At 39.6% G+C, this 22,270-nt stretch overlaps 1 long non-coding RNA gene across 1 annotated transcript in view; it reads left to right on the top strand.

Annotated features, from left to right (window-relative positions):
• Window positions 1–580: 580 nt before the first annotated feature.
• Window positions 581–22,270, top strand: part of LOC129784899 (uncharacterized) — a 39,128-nt gene continuing 17,438 nt past the window's right edge. Inside the window, exon 1 of the long non-coding RNA XR_008748110.1 lies at window positions 581–856. This is a non-coding gene — a long non-coding RNA (uncharacterized LOC129784899). The remainder of the gene's footprint in view (window positions 857–22,270) is intronic.

The raw sequence follows: 22,270 nt of genomic DNA, 5'->3' as shown, positions 1-22,270 counted from the left end.
CAGCTACTATGAAGAAAATTACCTCTATCCCAGCTAAAACCAGCACATCAATCTACATACTTTTTGTGTTCAATTATATGAAACTATGACCTTTTGTTACATTTATCTCTGTGGTGGGTTAACCTTGGCTGGCTACCAGGTGCCCAAGCCCACTCCTCAGCAGGACAGGGAGAGAAAATAAGTTAAAAAAACCTTCCAGTTGCAATAAAGGCAGTTTAATGAACAAAAAAGGATGAAGGAAAAAATGGCAAAGGCTGTGGGTGGAAGCAAAGCAAGAACAAACAAACAAAAAGATATTTATTCTCTACTTCCCCTCAGCAGACGATGTTCAGTCACTTTCAGTAAAGCAAGGCCTCAGTATGTGTAGCAGCTGCTTGGGAAGACAAAAGCTTTAATAACAATTGCTCCCCCCTCTGCTGCCCACTTCCTCCTTTCTCTTCATTTTTATTGCTTAGCATGACATCATATGGTGTGGAATACCCCTTTGGTCAGTTTGGGCCAGCTGTCCCACCTGTGTCCGCTCCCAACCCCTTGCCCAGCCCCAGCCTCCTGGCCTTTCTGGGTGTGTGGTGTTGGAGAGACAGCCTTGGTGCAGCATCAGCGGCCAAAGTACTGGTGGGTTATCAGCACCCTTCTAGCCACAAGTGCAAAGCACAGTGCTATATGGGCTGCTATGAGGAATGTTAACTCCGTCCTAGCTGGAATGAGTACAGCAATAAAAAGTGACAGCCCTGTGTGGGTGGTTACATTTTTAAATTGTTATTATTAAAACATGCATCTAAATGCTCTGGATCCATGACTTTGCCAAAATGATGCTGCATCTCTCCTTGGTTGCATAACCTTTGATTCAGCAAGGGTAGGTACACTCATTACCAAAATTGTTGCACGTGACTTTCTATCCAAACTAGATTTCATATGTGAGATGTTCTAAATAATCTTCATGGCTTTATAGATTTGTCCTTGTATGCAGATAAAATAGATTGCTTTGGACAGAAGAGTGAAAAACTGAGTAAGTCTCATTGCCATTTGGTTCCTGGGGGAGGTCACTGATAGTGAGCTTACTCTTTGCAGACACTGGCCTGTATGCACTGGTAATCACTGTTGGAAAAAAGAAAGTTGTCATTGCTGTGGGACATTCAGGTCCGTCACCCTGGAACAATAAATCTCTTCTCATAAAGCTGCTATAACGAGCAATCTGTTTTGCAGTCAGAGGGTCAGGTGTGGTTGTCTTATCAGGTGGAGATAAATCATTTAGTGCTATGCTGCTGTGGTAACAGTAATGGGAAGGGAAAGTTCAGGAGATTTTCGGTTGCTGGATATGAAGTTTTGTCAGTTTTGCTATTGTTGCTGCACAGCTCTGGGGTGAATAGGGAAGTAAGCAGAGGTCTGCACAGCTATTTGAAACGTTCAGGAAGCTCCTAATTCAGCATTCAGCAATTGCTGTAGCCATATGCTTGTCAAGTCCTTATAGATACAGAGGCAGATCATTCTTCCTGGTATAAAGACAGAGCTAGAGATGTAAGGCATTATCACTAGCAGAAGAACTTCTCAAGGATTTAGCCAAAGGCATGCTTTTGACAAATATAGTGCTAAATGTTGTCTTTCATATTGCCAGCTGATGGCTTTCAGTTAACATTGCTGATCAGGGCTTGCAAATCTGCTAAGTTTCATCTTTAAATTCTAGACCATATCATAAGCCAAGGTTAGCTGACACCTCCTCCAAGCTGTATGCTACCCTCTGAGAAACCTAGCCCTTGATCTGCTCTGTATCTCTACTTATTCAGTGTTGGCATATTTTATGACCCTGCCTTGGAAATGGAATGCTTGACTGTTTTATGGAACTCTTGCTAACAATCAGCTCTGTATTAAAAATCACCCCTGCCAGGGCTCAGAAATATTTTACTACTGAAAGAAAGCTTATGAGTATTGAATGTGGACATTTTGTAAACAATGCTAGGATGTTTAAACATTTTTTATTAAACTTTTTTTTTTTTTTTTGTCTAGAGGATGGTGCTGTTTGTGGCTTTCAAGGGACCTATATAATAATAGCCATGCAAAAAAAAGAAGCACACTATGAAGATAATTGCATCAGCACAGACATGTAGTAAACCCTGGAGGTGAAAAAAACCTGTGAATTAATTTCACTTGACAATTATAACGATGAAAAAACCATACTAGACATGAGGCAATTTAATTAGTGAAATTAAATAGTTAAACCACCAATGCAATATACACCCTTACATTTTATTTCCTTTTCTTTACAGTAATATACACTATTGGAGGCCATAGTATTAACTGAGATTCAATGCCAGAATTCTAACTTTCTAAATCACTGTTTTATTCAATTTTTTCTCTTCCCAGAGGAACCGCTGAACGTTTCATCTTGAACAGTACCTTTTGCTACAGAAAAATAGCTGCAGCTATCCTTCATACTGCTAGATGGGCAATCTTTGGACTGAGTGGCATCTGGGGGCCAAAAAGCTGGATAAGGAGGGTGGAACTAACAGGTTTACTGTGTGAAAGCTATTTCTGGACAGAAAGAGCTGTTTTTCAGTGATCTCAGGTGGTCACTACAGAGGAGGGCAAGGAGCTGTAACTCAGTTTCAAGTATAAGATTGTTAACATTAATGTCATTTTGTATATAATGATGAACTTCATCCTTAGTTGCACCTATAAACCTCAGGGAAGCCAGAATTGCACCTAGCAAATTCTTATGGAAATTCATTATTCTGTATTTCCAGCTTTCCCTGCCCACCCCCTCAAGTTCTATCCTGTTTCCTTTATGTATACTTCTTTGTCCCTCCCTCAGATTTCTGCAGATAATTCCCCCCCCCCCCCCCCCCCCCCCCCCCAGTTCTTTTATATCTTATCATTTAACTAGCCAGATCTGTCCTTATCACTTAGTTATTTGGGTTAAAACTCTACTGCATGATTGTATTTTCCTCTCTCTTTTTCTGTTTTCCTTTTTATTTTTTTTTTTACCATGAGTAAATTCTTTAGTAAATCTGGGAAGATGTTTCCCCATGTGATTGTATGGGAATCTGGGATTAAGCATTTATAGCCAATCTGCCATAGTCTGTGAATCCATTAAGACAGACCTGTATGAAAGGTCAGGAAAAGTAACCTTTTACAGCTTAACCACTCCTTAATCTCATTAGCTACCTCAAAAAGTTGTGCTTTCTCTTTTGGTAGGCAGGTAGCTGTATTATAATATCTGTCTATAAATAGGTCTTAAATAAGGTGCAAGTGGGTAAAGCATTGTCCCTGAGGACACAAAAGCTTCATGCAATTTCTGAAACATGCGTTTTGACCAGTTTCTCAGAATTGGAAGTAGTGGGGAGAGGGACACTAATGAGGCTCAGCTTACCAGCTGGTGATCCAAATCTCTCATGTCTGACTTTTTTGCAGATTATTCCCTTGGCCATCATCTTTCTGTGGTATCATCTTTATTGAACAATGAACAGATTTCACAATATAATGCATCTTTCCTGAAAACTTGGAACATTCTTTAAATAGAGGGCTATTTGGGTGAAGCTACTTAAGTTAAAATGTTATTTACTTGTTCTTAGGCTACACTTTCAATATGCCCTTGGAAAATCTACTTTCTAACATATTTCATGCATGCACTTTTGCTTATTCCTTTCTTGGGTTTAGGGACTTTCTGCAGAATTACAGTCTAATCAAAGCAAGAGGATTTAAAGTAGAAGTTGAGTGCATTTTAGAGTGATAAGATATTAAGCTTACCTTCAAGTGATCAAAATCTGAGGTCAGATTTAAGTTAAGGCTCCATCTATAAAAAAGCCTCTTCTGTGACTGTACTTTGTTTAACTGTAGCACTGGTCAGGTTTTGGTGGTAATTGTTGTGTATTTGATTTTTTTGTTTCTTGTTCTTTTTGGTTTTCCAAATAGCACTTATCATGACAGCACAATTTTCAATGTAAGAGACCCTGACATAGCAAAAAGTCTTTTGTCTCAGAGAAAATCAGGATTAAATATTTCCTGTTGGGTCTGCCACTCCCCTCGCAGAATAAAATGTTCATCATGCGTAAGTGTCAAACAATGCTGTAATTAATACAAATGGAAAGCTGGTGTGTCACACTGGTGGCAAATATTCACATATAAGTAGTTCAAAATACAATCTTCTATTTTTTTCTGGCCAAATCTTCAGCTAGTAATTTGACTCTGATTTAGGTAGGCTCTTGGACAACTGTATTATTCAGAATATCTGAGTTCATTAAGCAATAAGATTTGTGTCACGAATTGCATTTTTTGTTTGCTTTTTTAATCTCATCCTTTCCCCAGGGAGACAATCGTTTGTGAAGGAGATTGCCTTTGAGGGTTCTGTCTTGATTATTTTATTTATAGCACTGCTATAACTATGTATTCTAGTCTTCCCTGTATCTGGACAATTAGCACCTGTTCTAATTGCTGAATGTTACTTAGGCCTGGATGTCATCCATTATTCAAAACCTTAGTGCCTTGAACCTCCATTGCAGAGCTGTTTTATGAGCATTTTACATTTCTTGTGTGGAACAGTAAATTCCAACAACTTTTACATGAGGTGCAATGTAGTATAAGTGCAGGTTTAGGAGTATAATCCCATTCAGTGTCATATTGGAAGAAACGGTTTAAGAGCTCTGTCTTTGAATTAGCTCACAACTCTGCCCTAGTACTTGGAGAGGCTATTCTCATCTAAAATGTTATTTCCACCGAATTCAGTGAATTTACATGTACTTCCTATTAACCAGGTTCTGGAGAGGATTAATCAGGTTCTGGAAAGTGATCTATTGACATTTGAATTCTGGGGTTTATTTGGAGCTGTGGTTGCTCATGTTTCTGTTTGCCCTGAAGTCTCTGGTAAAACCACAGCCTGAAATAAGAGTGGAAAGAGAAAGATGCTTGTGTAATTGCGAGTGAAAATATTCCTCCGAATAGACTTAGCACCAATATTTGTGAAAGTATATTTCTATATCAGTGGAATGAGTAATGAGGACCAGGAGTTTCTGTCTTCATCACTGCAATGCATTTTAAAGTATTTTATAATAAAAGCCCTGTGTTTGTCTAAGAATAACAACTGTTGTACAATGTGACTTGTGGAATTCTTGTACAGAAACTGTCACTCAGCATCCTTCTGCTACTTGAAGTGTAGGCCTATGTATAACAAGACTTTGGATTCATAGCTTAGTCATGTGAAGGGCTTTAAAAATATGGTTTTAATATTGAAAGAATAGACTGGTCATGAGTTTCAGATGTGTTTATACCCTTGGCTTCACTGTCTGAAACTTCAATTACCTTAAAAAAAAAAATCAGATACATGGGATATTTTAAGCTCTCAGTTTCGATTTCTTAAGGGGAAAGAAAAAAGCATATCTGTGAAAGAAGGGAGGATAAAGAAAGAAGTATTGAATTGCAAAAAGCTGATGGAGGACAGCAAGGGCTCATTTTTATTTGTTCTGACTTTATGAAATGTAGATTTTACGAATGTGTGGCATTATTTTGCTGTATTAAAAGAAATAAGAGACCATCAGTTACGACTGACCTGTAGGTTTCAAGCAGTCTGGTGCCATTAGCAAAATGCAGAGGATTTTCTTTTGCTATTAATTTTATACAGCTCTCATCAAGTGTGCATGTTGAAATCTGTTTAATTAGAGATCTCAAATACTATACTCAAAAATTATAGCTATTTTATGTCAAGTTCTCAGCTACCGTTCTTCATTATCTTTACCCTTTGTATGCCAGTGATGAAAATTAATGATTTCTATACCGCAATGTAAACATTATTTTCTGCCTGCTCTGTCATACTCTGCCTCACAGATACAAATGGCATGGTTCTTAGTCAATATTGTGTTTAGTAAAGCCTATGAGAAAATGTTTTCCTATTTTCGTAAAAAAAAAAAAAAAGACAGAAAATAGTTTTCAAAAATAAACCTATTTTTTTCACCTTCTATATTCTTTCATACAAGGCTTTAAAGAAATTCTTACATATGCCCAAGGCTTCTGACATTACACATTGTCTGGGCTATGAGAAAGCTACCAAGTGGTCTCTGCAAAGAGACAAATGTATGGCAATATTATGGAGAGCTTGTAACCGCAGCAACAGCAAACATATGTGATCCTATAGTCTTGGTTCTTCATTACTATATGCTTGGGGTACAGTAGATGTAAGCTTTGTCCTTTTTATGCCCTCAACCACTTCAATCAGCTAAGGATCTGGCTGTGGCAGGATGGATTTTTTGTAACTTATAGTTTGGGTGATAGGCATCCCCCTCCCCCAAAGCATCATCATGTAAGGGAAGAATTGCTGGCTATAAAGTCACTGCAGCCCTGTTTGTGTGCTGCTCATTCCACGTTGTAGGACACTTGCTTAGGTATGGGCACAGGGGGTCGGAGGGGGCAATGAGGTCTTCATTATCTGGCTCCCTGATTACTTTGTGGTGTCAGATGCGTGTAGATGAGGAGACAAGGTCCTGGCTCCAGCTGAGGACTGCAGGTTCACAGTTGCAGGCTGTTACAGAAAAAGCAGCAGTCTCTCCACGTGGTGTCAGTAAGGCAAAAAGCCTGTTTTTCAGGCCAGCTTGGTATGTTTGGCATAGTAAGCCCATGATCACAGCTGACATTACATCCATTCAAGGACAGGGATGCACACAGGACCTACTTATATCCAGTACATCACAGTACCAATCAGAGCCAGCTCCTGAGGCTGCACCTCCTGGCTTCTAAGCAAGGCAGGGAAAGGAGCGGGGAACTTCCTCTTGTTCCGCTAAAGTCACTGAATGATGATAAACAGTCTTTCTCCTGCTAGAGAACAGAATAGGAGGCTGTGTTACAATAGGCATGCACAAATCACTCACTAAGGTCAGTGACGACAGTCCTTGCCTTCTTAAGGGGTGCATCAGCTTTCACTTGCTCTTTTCATAAACACAGAAGAATTGGATTAGAGCTTGTCTTTTGATAGCTTAGAATTTCCCCCCTGTCTTTTCCATCATCTCCCAGTCTACCCCAATGCTGTCACAAGCCCCACTGTGGGGCTGACTCTTATTAGCAGAAATGTTGCTGATGCCAGAGAAGAGATTCAGATCAGCAAAATATCCCATTCCAGGAATATTGTGTCTTCAGCTCTGGGTTGTGATGCACAAGTGTCTTTACTGCTTAGCTACAGGAAAAGTGGATTTTGCTGTGACATTTCTATTCAGCATCCTGGCCAGCTGGAAAATATTAGGGGTGGAAATAGCAGCCTTTTTTTTTTTCCTCTTTTTATTTTTTTTTAAAATTTAATTATTTATTTAATTGGCCTCTCTGGTAAAGAGATGCAATGAAAATGCTAGCTTCTCCTCACAGCAGCCTGCCCCAGTTGTGCTGACAGAGGGTGATGGGTTACTGCTTCTAATACTGTATCCCAGACTCAGGCTTCTTGGGAACCACAAAAGTTAAAGTTAATGTGCAATTCAGGGATTACGCTTTTGTTGTTTGGAAGCTGAGGAGGATATCACTGCTGCAGGACCCTGGCAGTGGCATTATGGAAGCAGAGATGTTGGGACCTTCAAAAGTTTCCAGTAACGGTAAGCTTCCTTTGTTACACCTGTGAACAGGAAATATCAAGTAGATAGAAGAAAAGGAGATTCCTGACTTTCTTTTCAAATTTTATGTTGGGTGAGAAGTAATGAAGGTTTTAAAGATTAGCTTTTATGCTGGGCATGACTTTCAATTGCATAAATCTAGAAAACATAAACTAACACACCCCTTGGGTTCATGTTGAGTTATGATGTCTCTGTCAGGCTCTTTGGTACTCTTTGCTCTGATAGGTAGTCAGGGACTTGTGTTAGAGCACTAGTCTTTTTTTCAGCCTCTGCTTGACATTTAGATGGGTAAGGACTGGAGAAATCTTTTCCCCTAATTTAATCTGCTTTCCAAGGATCTCCCTGCATAGGGGGCTAATGCAGAGCAGAGGGCTGGAGAAGGATGGAGGAGTAAGAGATGCATTGAGGGACAGACCTGAAACACTGAAATTATTCCAGGTAATATTCTGGCCCGTAAGAGGAAGCAGGTTAGGAGGCTGATTTTAGAGAAATGTTGGTATTGGCACAGGAACCTAGAGGTCTTTGAGAAAGCAGTTTACTTTGTGGGAACAGCTCAGAATGGGTATTGCACAGAGGACTAAAAGTGACCTTAATTTCCTTGCACGCAGGAAGATGGTAGTGAACGTTGGAAGTCTACATTAAGTAGAGTAGAAAATGCAGACCCCTGATTAAATTTGTGAGAGAACACAAGCAAGCATAGTAATCACACGGTTTACACTTGGGTATGATTCTCATACACAAATTGAGAGCTGAAACAGATCACCCCAGAAAAAGTATTAATTTCTAATTGCTGGGATTTGGGAGATGCTCTATGAAATACGTAGCCATGCTTTCTCTGATTTTTCCTTTTTCCCTAGTCATAGTAGAGGCAGAACTGCGAACCAGATGAATGTCTACCCTGAGCTGGTAGGACCACTTCTGCATTATTGCAGTGGAATACAAATACCAGACTTCCACAGTTTGGATGTTTTTCTTCATAAGGACAGATCAACAAAAGAAAAAAGTCATGAAAACATGACAGAACTAAAGCATCATGAGTAATCTTAGTCGTAGGTAAAAACTTTTTTGAAAATGCAGGAAAATAAAGCATATCCAGTATTATTGGCTTTCCTAGTGTATTTCAGTATGGATGAGCCTGAAATATCTCTTTAGATAAAGAAGACACATCTACTGTAAATGAGGGAGATAGAAGTTTTTTTCAGAAATGCTTAGTTCTATTCCATAAGAATGCAGAAATGGATGAGTGGAACAATAGTTTTCTGGAACAAGATGATGGCCATTGCATAGCTTGTTGATTTAACATGCAGCTTAAGCGATGTCTGATTTCTATAGCTTCGAAAAATAGTTGAATGTAGTTCTACCTAAATTCCTTTTCCTTGTGTTTGAAACAACAGAGGGAGGGAAGAAACGCCAACAGAACTTGCAGGAAGACAATCTAGGATGTATTTTCTGGAGAAACTTGAATGAAAGGTGTGGGATTTGTGCGTTAGTTCAGAGCAAGGAGCTGCTCTCATGAAGAAAGCAATCTGTGTCTATCACTGAGGATGAATCATGTGGGCTGTCAGTTCCAGAAGCACAGTCAGCTTTGACCAGAATTGCTGTACTGCATCTGATGAGTGGATTTCACAGTTCCTGGGAGCACATTTTTAGTACTCTAGTTGCAAACCTGGCAGACTGCAAGGGAAGAGCCATCACAGCTTCAGGGAAAGAGAACAAACTTTCCAGTGGGCACCATGCATGAAAATATTTATACAATTTCTTAGAAGACACTTGCATCCGATCTTTTGGTCAGTTGGAGTTGGAGCATGCATAGGAAGAAAGTATGTGCACAAGAGCTGAGTCCAGGTCTTTTTTAAGGATTGTGTTGGACTCTTTAATGTATTCTGTGCTATATGTAAACCAGGAATGGATCAGGATAGTCTAAAACAGAAGACATGACTGGAAGTCATGTTTCTCAGCCTTGAACTACTCCATCATTTAGTGTGACAAGATGATACAATAGCTTCCAGATGGTCTGCTCACTTGCACTGCCTAAATACAGTGTTGAGGCTGTTCCTTGGTGTAGTGGTTTAAGCACCTGCTGGGTCAGAGAAACCCCTTTCCCTGGCTTCTTTTACTCATCCTCCTGGAGACTGATATATTGGCTTTGTCAGGCACAGAAAGATCCCTGTGCCTTGGCATTTTTACGCAGCCATCTGCAGACTTTACTTTTTTACCAACAGCCTGCTTAAACAGCACTCATCTTGTGTCTTGTGCACCCAGGTCCCTTCTACAAAGCTGGCTGGTATTGGCTGCCCTTCAGCAGCAATGGCAGATGAGTTTCTTTGCCTGTTGCCATACGTGGAACTTTGCCACATGCCAAGTACTTGCAGTGTGGGATCCCGGAGCAGCTGGGCAGTGCCCCCCAACAGAGTCCTTGGTTCTGCCTCGCTGGGGCCCTGCTCTACCCTCAGGAGGTGGTGACAGCCTGCCAGCTGGGAGGACCAGGTAGCAATACTAAGCCAGTACTACAAGCTCCCACTTTCGTTTGAGCAGACATCCCTCTCCCTTGCTGGCCTTCCTGTCCTGCCAGAGCTGTAACTGGATCTTCAGACTGTCAGTCATGCATTTGTTTCTCACCCCCCCACACCACACCTGCCCCTAGCCTGACAGCAGATATGCAGGTTGCACTGGAGAAGGTAGCTACATCCACAGGTGGAGGATCTCTGCGTGCCTGTATTGCCATGGTTCTCCTTACCCCATGCCCCCCTCTGCCTCCCACCTCTGGGAGAGCTGCTGGGTGAAGTTCCCACAGCAGGAGGTCCATGTGTGCAGCCCTGCTTGGGAGCTCAGCCCCTTCAAGGGGCTGAGTGGGGAACTGCTGCGTGGTGGTGGCACAGAGGCTGTACCAGTGCTGCCTTTGAGGTTTTGGTTAGCAGGGCTCTTGGCAAGACTGAGGATTTCAGGTGAGCTTCCTCTGCTTGGCCAGGGGCTGTGTCACAGGGCTGGGCACTGCCCCAGCAGACCCTCATGGGGAGCCCCAGCCAACAGGGAACCGCTGGCCCCTGTGACACCCTGACGAAATGTGAGTAGACTTTCATGTGCACAATGGGACACAGAGAGCACTGAAGCCACCATGGGTTTGTTGGTGTGGACACAGTTCATGTATCATGACATGGTTGTAACATGCCAAGTTTAAAAATGTGCCTACTGAGTGGCTGTGGAGATGTTTAAGTTGTCATGTTATATGCATCCTTGTGGGTGTATGTAGCTTTCTCCTTGATGAGGTTGGCAGGGATTTCTGGAGTGGAGGGAAGGGAGAGGGGAGGAAGAGGTTGCCCTTCTTTGTACCATGGGACATTCTTCTTAACATAATTTGAGAACTTCATCTAGCAAGTTGGTTGTAATTGTGGGGAGCTGTGACAAACAGAAACAAGACACAGAGTTGTGTTTTTGTGTGGCCCATTGCAGTGGACATTTAAAAGCCACATTAATGAGGCCTGTATTTGTGCGGAGGTGGTAGGTAGTGTAGGTTGTGGTGGCGCATAGGGAAGACATTTTCATAGCAGTTTTGGGAAAAACTTTGCTTTCCTTTGTGCGTAACTGGACTTGGTGGTTCAGGTGATATTTTCAAGCCACATTTACCCTGTTCTAAACACTACACTGCTGTTAGCTGCAGGCTTGCCTGCCTTAGACAGTACTTAGACCAGGGGACTCATAATGCAGCTCCATTAACATATAATGTATTTCCAAAACAAGAAGTTCACAGGATAAGGATTACTACTTTGGTTTCACTGTACTATTTAATGTACTATTTTTCACTGTCTTGTATCTTCTCTTCTTGTGTAGAAGTGTAGAAGAAGCACACTTCTGCATTTCTCCTCCTTCCCCCCCCCCCCCCCCCCCCCCACCCAATCCTCTCTGTGCCTTTGGCAGAAGAAGGTGGTAGGTCAGATCCTGCAGACTTCAAAATTCATTTGATCTCCAAATATTCTTTCCAACTATTTTCTGATTTTTTCACATTGCCCTTGATAACCCTGACAATGCTCCAGGTTAGATAACATGCAGCCAGGGAATTTTGCAGGTTTCTGTTTTGAAATCAATCACCGCTAATAAATTAATGTAGTTGCAATGTACAATGTGGCTTTGCAAAGGTACGTAACACATTAGGGAATATGTCTGAAAGGAGTGCAGTGTCATTTTTCTTCCTTTCTGTGAGCTACAGGGAGTGGCAGGTTCATCAGTTGTTTCACACATGTTGGTAGAGACAATGCAAACAAGCCTTTCTAAATTTCCGCTCCCAGTAACACTCCTGCTCCTCTTTCACTTGGAAACAATCTTGCTTTACTGCCTGTTGTTTTACTCTGTGCTGTTATGCCCTGTTTGTTTCCCTCTTTTTTGTCACCTTATCTGTCCCAGGAAATTGTGGCTTTCTGTTTTATTACATCAACCAGGAATATTTCCAGGATATGTACAGCTATGCTCTTGAACTTGTGACATTTAAAGGGCAATAGAATGCTAATGTGACTAATAAAACAGAAAAATGGCTTTATATAAGCCAATGTGAAAATGGTTCAACTTATCCTTTAAACGGACTAATTTCAACAACATTCATTGATATGGGCCTGGAGGGAGGCTGCAAAGGTTTGTGGATTGACGTAGAACTGTAGACACAAAGAAAGCTCTTGTCATTCTCTTTTGACACCTTTAAAAGTGATTCAGGCAATTTTTCCTATTACAGGGACTCTTTATCATCTATTTTCTGCAGATGATAATTCACAAGGGTAATTGGCCATATGTTTTTGTTTTGTTTTCATTCTGCCATGAAAGATGTTATAATCTAAAAGCAATTTTATTGAATTTCTTTAACATTGATTTTGGGATTTTTATTTGAACATGTTCAATAAAAGTACTGCATTTTATATTCCAGTATTTCTAGCTAATGCTATCAGGCCTAGCGAACAACTATATCTATAATATTTGCAGGTCATGTCCTTTCCGAACGCTACTAAGGCTGTACTCTTTCTGAGTATATGCCATGTGGCCACTGAGTCCTGATTTGGTGCGTATGGGTAGGTAACAATGGAAAGCATCCATCAGCTCTACCTTTTTGACCTTTTCCTTTCCTCATTAATTAAAGTTTCTCAGTTTACATGAGAAAAAACACCAGCATTTCTGGATTATTAAAACAGACAAAAGACATCAAATAACAAGAACTGTTTGTGATTATAACCCATAGGAATTCTAAGGTATATTGTTATTCTGAATAGGATTGGTTTATTTAATTAAGAGTATACTAATAAAGGAAATATGGGTGTTGAATGTTGGGAGTATCCCATGTATGTTTGCTAAAGTTTTCTATTTGCATTAGAAGGATTATAGGTATTTTTAGTGTTTCTTTAACAACAACCACAAAAAACCTCAACTAGTCAGAGAATTAGCAGATTCAGATCTTATATGACAGTTGTTTAAAAGTACTTTTGACTAATTATAATTAAAAACTTATTAAAATATTGTTTTCTTCAATGCAAGTTATATTCTTTCATCTTTTCCCGTAATGCATCATCTATTAAAACGTTTTGATGTGGAAAATTAGTGCTTCAGGTCTGAAGAGAGTGACAAGAATAATGTTTGAGTTATAATTTCAAGATTAGTAATGCGGATTCACCCTTCTTAGTGGAATAGAAATGTGGTCACCTAATGAACACTCTGTGCTGTAAGTTTTGTCTTAACTCCAAACAACTGCTGACATTCAGGGTTTCTTACGCTTGGATTTTGCAATCTATAGGAAGCGATGTTCTGGCTCCTTTTTGCTCCAATACCTCAAGCTTCTTCGTGCCCTCCCCTCTGTGTGCCCTGTTGTTGTTCTAGCTTAAGTGCTCCCTGCCACCGAAGGAGCTTGTTTTCTTGGTCTTTCCTGCTTTGCTATCCCTTGTGGTCCCACGAGGTTTGTGGGTGCAATGCCTTGCTGGCAGGATGACTTAGCCTAACGTGCCTGCACTGGCCATCCTGTGAGAACTAACTTGGATACTGTGGTTCTGCAGCTCAGGATCTTGGAGCCCTGTATCGACCTATATGAGAAATGTGTGTATGTTAATAAAACTACACTATTAGGTGTGGTCTTTTTAAAAGACTAGCATTTCTGAAGCATATTTGATCACATAGGTGATGTAGGACACCTGTTCACTGAATTGTCATGTACAGTGTAGGCCCTTCATTGAAGAAATTCTTTGAAACTGAATCCTTTAATAAAGCTAGTAACTATTTTTTTTTTTTTTTCACTACAGCTGTTTGTCCCTTTGCCCAGTATTTGTTATATAGGAATCCTTTCTTTTACCGGACAAATACGTCTTCTTGATGTCTCCCTTCTTCTCTTGATAGCTACATGCAGGTTGTTTCCTCTCCTTAATGCAGTTCTTTTTTCCTGTTTTCCATGCCCAGGCTTTTCTCTGGGAACAGGAAGGACAGGTGAGAATGATTACCTTGTGCTGGCTTTTGAGATTGAGAGCACTGTAGGAGATTTTACTGCAATCTGCTCTCCAGTTGAAAACAGCTGGCATAAACTCTCTGTAGAGGTAGTGGCAATTTAAAGATTGCTCATACTTAGTCTTGAAGATTTAAGAATCCTCCAAACTTTTGCAGGAAATCTTTATTGAACAAAATAAAACTAACAAAAATTCATTGTTGTTCGGCAATATTTACCTAGGAAGACTGAATGTCATTCCCAAGATGGGTGGAACTCTAAGACTGCAGAAGAAAGGAGGTTTTCTCCCTGTTGTGTTACAGGGAGGAGAAACTTATCCTGAATTCATGTGGGGCTTTACAACTTAAATACTACTTTTTAATGTCAAAACCAGTCATCTTAATCTCCCCTGGCAAATCTTTTCCATGAAATCTGTTTCCTATCTGTATGCTTTCCATCTTAGTATGCCACAGACATTCTACTTCCCACACCCACAGCTTCATGATGACAGTCCATCATGCTGCAGTCCCTTGAAATTGATTTGGCTGCAATACTAGACATTTCTGGTCATGTCAGATGCTTGGCTGCAATAAAATCAGGTCTGGACCATCTTTGTTATTTTGCTTTGCTGGAAATTTGCACAAGAACTTTTATTCTTCCTCTCCTATGGTAAAAAAACTACAGATGTGATCTCTTTAAAGGGAATTACAAAGACTGCTCAGCATTAAGAAGTTAGCAAACTGATGGATACCTGCTTATCATTGGCTGTGTGATCATCTATGATCTGATACGTGTGGGTGGAAGTGTCCACCCTTCTGTACTTGTTGCACACATATCTGCTGAAGGAAACAGTCAGGTCTAGAAACTTTGTGGGAAGAAAGACTGGGACTTTTACGCTTTGCTCATGTGGCTGTAGACACAACAAGGAAAGGGCAAATTCAGCCATATTGTAATTACTGTGTATAACTTGGTGCATTTTCTGTGGTTTTTAGCCACCTAATCCTAAAATAATATGGTTTTTGGTTTTACAGTGTCGTAAGAAAGAATGGCTTATTATTAATTACGCAGTATCCAGTTTTTCCAGCCATGTAGCAAATATTAATGGCCTCAAAACTGTAACATACATGGGTGATTATTCATTGTAGCAACATCTTTGCTTGAATCTTTCTAAAATAATTTAGTAATTTAGGAACTGCAGATACCATTGATCTTCCAAAAGAGTAATCTCATTTCCTTAAGATCTTTTGTGCCACTACATCTTTCAAAGGTAGATAGTTTTAACAGAGGTGTAATAGTTCTACTTTAAAATTTGGGCAGTAAAGCCACAGGAGATAAACTGGAGCAAACTAGTTATATACTTAAACCATAATTTTTGTCTAACAGTGGTAAGAATCTGAAAGTCCAAGAAGCCCTATGATGAGCGTGTATGTCAACAAGGCAGCAATTAAAAAAAAGGAAAAAAAAAAAAAAAAGAAAAAAAAAGAAAAAAAGAGGGCAATGTGGTTGGCAAGGAGTGCTAGGCTGCAGGAGGAATGAGTACATTCCTGTGAGAAAGCAGCTCCTGGCTGCCAGCCCTGAGAAGTTCAACAGGAGCCAGGCTGAGGCTTGGAGTGGTAACTGTGCTGTGCATTTTATTGTTTTCCTTACTGGTCAAGGTTCATATTTGATTTACTGCACTCACTGGAGCAGGAAGATAGCAATAAAGTGTAAGAGTTTTGGAACCTTCTCAGTTATATCCTGTTTCTTATAGGAAATCAGCTGATGTGATTTTGCTGCTTTTCTGACCCTAGAAATAGGTGGGGCCTTTCAGCCAGTTTTGACAAAGCTTAGTTGAAAGAGGGATGGGAGTCTCTAGCTTCCTACCTACAGTGGAAGTTTTGCAGGGAGACTGAGAATATGGTTTGGTATTGAGGTAGGAAGTGATGTTCTGGGTAGGAAAGATACAATTTGTAGGAAGGCAGACTTTACTAAGTCTACTGTTCATGAAATAACATACAGATTTCTTCTAAATATTATAGTTCATGAATTTTCATGGCTTCTTAAATTTCTTCAAAGAAGAAAAATAAAAAATACATTTAAGGATAGTTATTTTTGTATTTCAGTACTGCCTTATTGAGATCAGTGCTATTTATTTGTTCAACGTTGCCTGAGTTGTGCTCTAAACCTTAATTAAAAGATTGTTATTTAACTTGGCTCGTATTCAGCCATACTCCAAATATAAGCTATGCTACAGATTATGGTTCAGTTTGTTTTGTTTTGTTTTCTATTGTTCTGCTAGGAAATAGGCATCTCATAGATACTTAACTACTTTTTAGCAATGAGGTTTGCAAAAGAGCATCTCTCTTTTGCTGTCTCACCTGTCACTACATTTGCCTCAGTCAAACGTGTCTCTCTGTCATCTTATAGTTGGTGATAAACCTCTGCAGGGTAAGTGCTATGTTTTTGTTAACACATCATCTAATATAGTGGGGTTCCAGTCAGGGAACTCTTGCTATTTTGTTAAGTCCCCATGATTGCTCTGAACGATTGAAATGAATAGCTGTCAGGCTTCAGGGGTGATAAACCAGTGCTTCTGCCTTTTTTGCTCTTTCCTTCCTGACCATGTGAGCTTCTCAGCTGAGTTTTTCTACAATGTAAAACTGGTGCTTTTTTTGTTTCCTTATTTTTATTTGTCCTAATAGTTCAGTTATTTTAGAAAACCTCTATGCTTTCTATTTGCTTAAGCCAGATAATGCTTATTTAAATTATGTTTGTATAAGTATATGATGTATACATGTATATGGTGCTCCTAAGTACCTTAACGGTACCCACTAGGGAGAGAAAGTTTAAGTCGGACCATCCTGATATTGTTCACAGGGTCTTGCAGAGATCAGTGTCCCCTGAATCTTTGTTCGAGATCAGGTTTCCAGACGTTAATTTCTCCATTTGCAGTGTGTCTAACTTTCCCTAAAAATGAAAGGAAGAGACAAAGGAATGTAAATACATTCCAAATACTGTAACTTCATAAACACAGTTTTCACAGGGTTTTTTCAGCTGCCCTTAATGAAGGTGCAGCTGAAGGATGGGTTGTTTTCCAGAGTATGAGGAAGGTCCAGAGTGTGTCAGCAGCTGAGTGACAGGAGGTCATCCTCAGCTTTATGCATACCTTCATGGAGTCACCTGGTGGAGAGCTGCATGGGAATTTTTTCTTTATTTAAAGCCCACTTTCCATGAATAGCTTCTCCTGGCTGGATTACGATGTTGAAGAGTTAGAGCTCAGAAAACAGTGTGTGGAAAGTGAGGGAACGGATGTGGGAGAGTTGTCAGCTGCAGCAAAGTGACATGGACACACTAAGGTCAGGTGAATCATAATGACATCCTCAAGAGACACTGTCCTGAAGTCATGTTTTCCTGTGGGGGTTAAAGAGACATGCCAAGGATAGGAAAGACATTGTCCACATAAGCCTGATCTTTAAATAGCTTCATCTGAGTGCCATGGACTTTTTGATGGATACTTTAGTTTTGAGGAAGCTGCTGCACACTGTTATTATGCAAGACTCCCTCAGGGGAGCTGTTAATCCTGCTTGTTATCAAGGCTGCTAATCAAAATGGAATAACCCCATCATGCCGATAAATATGGTTACACTACAGGGCCCTTTTCTCCAAAGAAAAGTGGAAACGCAGCACTATCACTTGAAAAGACCATGCGTGGGGAACAGGACCCTAGAAAAGGCGTCCAAGGATGGTGAAAACTATTACTGTACTGAGATAATACCTCAGTGTTCAGGTACATACTTTTAGGAACAGCCTGATGAGAGAATAGCACACTTAGGACAAGGAATGAAAACCCCAGATGCACAGGTTTTTTTAATGTATCGTTTTACAGTCAAATTGAGCACTGTTTTCAAAGTGAATTAGCTTTCTGTGGATACAGTTTATCAGAAACTGGAGTTATTACAAAAACAAATAAAATACATGAAGGTTACCTTTTTTCTACTGTTCCCCAAAAGAATATAGCATATAAATGTAAAAGTGTGTTACATGTGTAGCAATTAGTCTTTAGCTCACAACAGGGAAAGAGCTCACTTTAACAGGATTCGGTAAAAGCAGCTGCATCTTGCTTTAATGGACAGAGAGGATTTTATGCTTCTAGAGTACCTTGATGTGCTGGTAGCAGATGAGGTCTCATGTGGGATCTTAACTGTAATCCAGAACACTTTTTGCTTACCAGATATGCAGTGGAAAAGATATGCAAAAGCCAAGTTTTCAGGTACTGTGACAAAGTCTCTAAAATTACATCGTTAATGTTATCACGTGAAACTCCATCTATAAAAGTTGAATTTATTTTTAATTGTTAAGAAATAACGTATAAGAAGTTCCCTGCTTGTATCATACTTTGGAAGCCAAGGTAAGCTGTAAGAAGAGGTTTGCAAGTAGTAAATGTGGCTCTGGTTGGTAGACTGTTCTTTGGGCACTGAAGCTTGACCGGCTGATTGAATAACTCCAGGTGGACCTGCTGGTGGAGCCAAGGGCATTCTTGTCCCAAATGTTCTTCCATTCCTTGCTTCTACCTGACAATTTGTTCAGTCCCCAATTTGTCTTCAGTCAGGGCTTTTACCACATGTATGGTGTTTCAGGACAAGAGAATGTCTCAGTGTCCTTGTTACAGGGTTTCAGATCCCAGTCCACAGGGACAGCAGATGTATAAGTTAAGTAGAAATGTTTTGAGAACATCATTGCACCAAGCTCTAGATATCTGCAGAAGTAAACATACAAATCTGTATGTAAAGTCATATGAAGCAACTGTGATAAAAGACGTACCAAAGCTTGGAAGCTTAGAAAGAAAAGAAAAATTACAGAAGCGTATGATGCAAAGAATAAGATTTTTTTTAAAACGAATGTTATGTAAACGTACTTAAGAAAATAAAAGCACCACAAACCCAGCCCTCTGAACAAACAACAAGGCATCATGCTTTAATAATATGGCAACACTCTACAAAAAAGAGACATAAATGATGAATAAATTGTTAAATATCAACAAATAAGCTAGATTAGACAAGATAAAGAAAAAAGAAAAATAAAAAAAAAGCCAAATTAAAGTTCTGTTAACAAGAAACAATGTCATTAGGATGCTGTGAACTACAAGGAAATTCTAAGGAAAAATACTCGTTCTGAGAATTCACATTGTGTAAACATCATACAAGAGGCTGCTTTCAGCCAGTGTTTCTTTGGTTCCCTTTAATGACATTAGAACCTCTCAAATCTTTAAGGCAGTGCTCTTGTTTAGATTTTATTTAGAACAGGGGTCTATATAAAGCATCACTGAAATGTGAAGAAGTTTTTTGGTCTTTGAATAGGAAGGGCTATGAGACGACATCTGCTGCTCCTCTCTGCCCTGACAAAGGGCTGGCAGTGTCTAACCTGACATATTTATATACCCTTGGTTGAAAGGCTGCACTGATGTAGATTCCATGCGCTTGCTTTGCAGCCTGGTTTGCCACTTGATTATTCTTGTAGTTAGAGGTTTTTTCATAATATCTGATCTAATATTTTTTGGCTGTGAGCATATTTCTATTTGTCATGATCACAGTGAGCACAGGGGACCTTGCTCTTTTTACCTCTAATACTGGAAGACTTCTATCTAGTGAGCTACTGGAATGCTGTTTCCACGCCCTTCTTCAGTCTTCTCTCTCTCTCCCTCCCCCTCCTCCCTCCCTGCACATACCACCACTACCACCATGCTCCCACAAAGCGATTTCTTTGTCTTTCCTAACAAAGAAAATCCCCAAAGCCCAACAAATTAATGTATTTCATGTGGCACATGTATTGATACAGTGCAACAGCCTGTCAGTATTTGAAACACTGCTGCCTTGCTAGTTATTTCCCATTTTGTATTTGTGAATTTAGCTGCTTCTCCATGGATCTAAACACTTACCTTTGTATTATATTTTTTCTTATTAGGAGAAGGAGAACAACATTTAAACAGGCAAAAGACTGTGGAGACCAGATGGCTCCCCCCAGTACCAATGAGGAGATCATCAAGAAGATGAGAGCCAGACTCTTAGCAAAGATGGGAGGATGACAGGCAATGCGTATAAGTGGGAATAAGAAAGGCTGAGACTGAATATATGGGAAAACATTCATAGTGAGGTCAGTGGAACAGATTGCTTATGGCAGGTTGTGAATGTAGTTTCTGCTGTCTCCATACGTGGCTTTACTCAGTCAGGTCTTGAAAATCTTTCTGAGCAACCTGGTCTGATCCTTTGAGCAGGAAGTTGGACTAAAGATCTCTTGAGGTCCCTTCCAATCTAAATTTTCCTATCGTTGTTTCTCTGATTCTCAAAGTCATTCTATGTTCTGACTTGCTTACAATCCTTTTCAGCACGTGACTACTCTAAATACTCTAAATATAATTTTATTTAATTTTAAGTCACTGTTGAAAATACTGAGTAGTGCTGGATTCAGCAGGTCCCTCCAAATCTCAGCTTGAGGTTAAACATTTTTAGTTAACATTTGATCCTATTTTAAAGTCAGGTATTCATGCACTGATATTTCCTTTGAATCATATTTTCCTGATGTGAAAATATCATGCAGGTGTGTGAAAAAAAATAAGTAAAAGACATAAATGTCATATTGGTTCCTTTCTCCTTGTCCTGTAGACCAATTATCCTAAGAAATATACCAAATTAAACTGGCATAATAGAATTTATCCTTGTTTTATTATTGCTTTTTGTTAGCCTATTATCTTCTTTGTCCTAGTAACCAGTAATTTTTCTTGCTGGTATTTTTGTTAAGCACTGTTAATAACTTAATTAATGTATATTGGAAAGTTATTTTAGACAGGCACCGTTGGTGCTGCTTTGCTTTTCTCTGTTTCAGAGACACTTTTGTCCTCTGACTTATTAGGGATTACTTTAGCTGGTTCCTGAAATACTTTAAGGTGAACTTCATCAGGTCCAGCTATGTTGAAAATATCTGTCTTGCCTTCATACTTTTAAGATGTCCTTTCCTTATTCTGGTCCATGTTCCTCTCCCCTTTTTTTATCACTCGTGTCATTCTAAAAAGAGAATGGCAATGTCAGTATTTCAGTCATATCTGTGTCATACATTATTTGTTTTTCTTCTATGGTATGTGGTGTACCTAATTTTTTTTCTATTCTTTCCCTTATATGCAATGAATAAGATAGAAGTGTTTCTGATGCAATCTGTGAACTTTTTCTTGGAGTCTTTTATGTTCCTTCCTAGCCGTAACTCATTTAGTATCTTCCTCTTCCTGATTTTATTCTTATGGGCTGTGTTTCTCCCTCATTCATTCTTAGTCATGTGTCCTTGTTTCCACTTCTTGCATGGTTCTTCTCTAATTTTCAGTTTATTAAATGGTTATGTGTGAATCACAAGGCAGACTGAAAAGAACTGGTGAACAATCTACTAAAGATTTACAAGTATTCATGTACATCATTCTCCCTGAATAGTCTGACAGCTAAGATGAAGCCCACCTGTCTTTCAAGGTTACTGGAAATATTAAGATGATTTGAGTATATATAGTAGCACATATAGAGGTGGTTGGGTCATAATGCCTAGATCATAGAGAACTCCTTGGGTTTTTTCCCCAAGTATATGTATGACCATTCTGGAATCAAAGCCTGCCTCTGGAAACCCAGAGGGGCCATATACCAGTCAAACTTGACCAAGTCTTTCAGAGATCTTAGAATTAATTGCAATTGCAGTTAAATTAAATTGTAATTGCCATTTGATTTAATTGCAGTTAAATTATATGTAGGCCATATAGCAAAAAGAAACAATAAAAATAAAAGACATTCCCAACAGACCTTGGAAAAAAGTAGGAAACGACCTTTCCATTGCAAATCATGCACACAGCCTCATTATTTTAGTCTGCTCTGTAGAATTCTGGGAACTGACTGATTTCTTGGACTTGAAACAGTTGTGGATAAAGAAAGAAAATATTTGGGCAGGAATGGAGTTTAAAACAGTATGATTTAAGATCACAGACCCCAGTGTATTCACAGCAGGTCTGTACAATTTACCATAAAATAGAAATTAAGCCGTATCTTACTGCCATACAAGAACAGCCGCTCGCTGCTGTTAAACTGAGTTAAAACTGTAAAGGCTTTATGAAAGAAAACTACAAAAAGCAAAGGAAATATATGGCAAACCATTTTGGGAGTGAAAAGAGATGCTACCAAAGGCCTGTTTAATCTGCAGCTTAGCAGAGCTGGGTACCACGTTTTTCTGGTGTACCAGGGCTCAAAAC

This window comes from Falco peregrinus, chromosome 7, assembly GCF_023634155.1.
Source record: "Falco peregrinus isolate bFalPer1 chromosome 7, bFalPer1.pri, whole genome shotgun sequence".
Taxonomy (NCBI): domain Eukaryota; kingdom Metazoa; phylum Chordata; class Aves; order Falconiformes; family Falconidae; genus Falco; species Falco peregrinus.
The sequence above is the reverse complement of the archived record's forward strand: the minus strand, read 5'-3'. Positions and strand labels throughout refer to the sequence as shown.